Source organism: Camelina sativa, chromosome 10, assembly GCF_000633955.1.
Source record: "Camelina sativa cultivar DH55 chromosome 10, Cs, whole genome shotgun sequence".
Classification (NCBI taxonomy): domain Eukaryota; kingdom Viridiplantae; phylum Streptophyta; class Magnoliopsida; order Brassicales; family Brassicaceae; genus Camelina; species Camelina sativa.
The window spans coordinates 15464972-15468346 of NC_025694.1; the positions used below are offsets into that span (position 1 = coordinate 15464972).

The following is a 3375-nucleotide window of genomic DNA, read 5'->3' on the forward strand; positions in this document are numbered from 1 at the left end:
TTTGTCAAACTCATTGTATTATATCTCTGCCTATAAATTATATTCCCTCCGCATAATGAGGAATGTCTACTTTTAAAAAATTTAACCAATCAAAAACAAGATTACATAAAACAACTAATAAAAAATAAAAAATTAATTTTAAAGTTGCCTATAAAGTTGAAAACATCTTATATTATGAAACAAACTAAAATCTCTAAAAACATTTTATATTTTGAAATGGAGGGAGTATTGTTTTTTCCATAGTATTACAACATATACTATATTTGACCGATTAATAATTATTTATGTCATAAATTATGAAAGTATTATGGACAATGGGCATGTCCAATTATTTAATTATTGTTTTATGATTTAAGTTATATATTTTATTTTCATAAAATATTTCAATTTGATCATTTATTTTCTTATTAAATTATTTATAGTTTTAAAGAGTAAACGATATTCCGTAAATTTGGCCAACATCGTCATTTTGTGATTTTGGCGAGAAAATATAATTATACAATTCTATCACCAAATTCGAGATTTTATAGCTATAGTGGAAAACACACATATATATATATATTTTAACACTGTTATTTTAAAACCAGAAGTAACTAAGGCAAAAAAAATCAAAGTAACATCCAAAACTGACTACAACTGATAATCTGCAACAATGGAATGGCATGTTTATAATTTATTTGATGCTTAAAAGATAAATCTTATATATTAACACATAACACATACATTGTCAAATTTGTTTGTTATAATATAAATCTTTACATATAAATCAGATTTATTCCCAAATAACTTGAATATCTTGTTGGAAACATTATAAGGAACACACTGTTTTCCCAAAAAAATTTCAAGATGGATGGGTATTGACAGCGACAATTACAACAATCACAAAATGGTCGAGTTATACGATTGTTAAGAATCACATCAACCAAGGGTGATTTGGTGTCTCCTCCCGGCTTTAACCATATGAAGTCTCCGAGTGTGCATTTGATGTGAAAAGTGATGTTACAATGATCACATGAATAAAACCATTTATCTGGATTTATTGTTTCCTCGCATATCTAGCACCAACATTGCTCACCTTTTCTTTTTTCGTAACATAGAGATAGAAAATGATCTTTATCATTTTTGTGTTTAACAATCTTTGGCAAAATTGAGAATTTAACGTCTAAAACAAATTCACATTCCTCACAACTTAAAACCATGGTTGCCTTATCTCCACAACCATTGCAAATTTGGCCTCGTGTTGAGTCATCATTAGATAATTACATGTTTTACACCGCATGCATTCATCATTAGAGTCACTCTCGTCTTTAAGCTTTAAAGTATGCTCCTCATGACTAAAATGCTTTATTACTCCTTTTTCTATCTCCTGGTATGATTTAGCCTCTAATGTATTATCTGATTTGCCTTCAAGTTCAATTGCATCCCATATCCCAAATCTTGTGGCACATCTCAAATGAATGGCAATATCCGGACATTTCGAACAAGTATATGCCCCACATGTCCAATTTATCTTTTTATGACAAATTTCACATTTCCAATCTCCGGCATCAAGGCAATAATTGTAATAAATATAGTGATCATGACGATAGATCTTTATAACACGTGGTATATCAATACAATTTCTATGAATCATGAAATTGCATTGAGGACATACATAAGGATTTGGATCGTCATCCATTCCACAAGCGCTGCATATAAAACTTCGTTGCGGCATAATGATGAGTGAATGCTCATGAGTCTTAGGATGGATAACACTGAAAGCGGGTGGATTCTTTTGACAATTGACATCCACACTAAAATTACAAACATAGCAATGATAAAATAAATTACGAAGTTTGCTTCCAAAAAAACAACATTTTCCATTGGTGTAACTCGGAATATGCGTGAGACGCTTGAGAAAGTGTTTAGGATGACAAGAGTAATTGATCTATGGTATAGATTCGGCGCAATCTTTGTGAAAACTCAATTCACATAAGTTACATGCGTAAGGAAACCGATCATCAAGGAGTCCACATAAATGACAAGTAAATGTAATCATCATTGGAACAAGGGATAAAGGATGATCGTGGTTCTTTGGACCATCAATTGTTACCACAACTTGCTTTCTTGCGCATATTAAATCGATGAAAAAAATCATATTTTGAACAATAGTAATACATCTTTGCCAAGTTACCTCTACAAAGCTTGCATTCTTCATGGACTTCTTCATTTTGTGCAAGTAGTTTGATGTGCAAAGAATGTTGTGGATGATAGAGGCAGCAAATCTCTAGATTGGAAATGACACACTCTTTGTGAAAGAAGACTCCAGATTGTAAGCAACGAAACCCATCACTATAGTAGTCTTTACCAACATTACAGCCGTCACATTTTAATCCGCGCGTTGGCATCAATGAATAATGTTTACTGAGTACTTTCATAGCTGACATAATTGTATATGTATTTTTAGTATTTTTAAAAAAATTCTGTATGTTTTTTGTTTCACAAATAGAGAGAGCTTTCATATATATATATATACCTTTTATAAATTAAGTTATTCTTATTTACATGAAAAGGATATTGAAAATGTAACAGAGCTATGAAAGGAACTGGCAGTTATGAAGTGTCTCATAGGGCTGATATGCTGACGTGGCGTGACGTGCTGACGTGGAGAAATATTGTGGACATAATGACAAGGTGCGTGAGAAGGAAGGAAGAAGAGATCAAGATATACTCGAAGATATTGAGAATATATTTGATTAGTTGGGATAAGGGAAGATATTCACTTAGGGATAAGGAATATTTCCTTTTAGTTAGGATACACAAGATCTAGGTTAGAGATCGTGTGTGTGAGGTTATAAAATGACGAGGGTTAGCCGCAAAAAGAGTTAGCACTCGTGGGATAAAGTTGTGAGTTTTTTTGTAAACCTTCAAGCAAGTACAAAAGCTTTGAAGGTGAGTGTGGGTGGTATACTCTTTTAGATCTACACAGGGTGGTCTTAGATAGATAGGAGAGTGAGCTTTGTTTTTCAAGTCTTGTAAGAAACGAGGGTCTTTATAAGATTGATTCAAAGCGTTTGTTTGGCGCGTTCCAAGTGTAGTTTTTGTGTGTTGTGTTATCTCTATACCTTTACAATTGGTATCAGAGCGGACACCTGATGAAAGTCTGATATCTTTTTCAACAGGTGAGAAGAATGAAGATGGTGAATTGGTGCAAAAACATAGAAAGAAGTGGACTGATGAAGAAAAGGCTGAAGCCAAGCACAATTCGCAGGTCATGTCAGTCATCTTCAAATCTCTGCCAAGAGATATCTTCAATCAAGTTCAAGGTTGTGTGTCGGCTAAAGAGGCTTGGGACATTCTTGTAGTCACATTCGAAGGAACTACTCGAGTTAGGCG

At 33.0% G+C, this 3375-nt stretch overlaps 1 pseudogene; it reads right to left on the reverse strand.

The window, feature by feature from the left end:
* LOC109126794 lies at positions 773 to 2426 on the reverse strand (annotated as a pseudogene).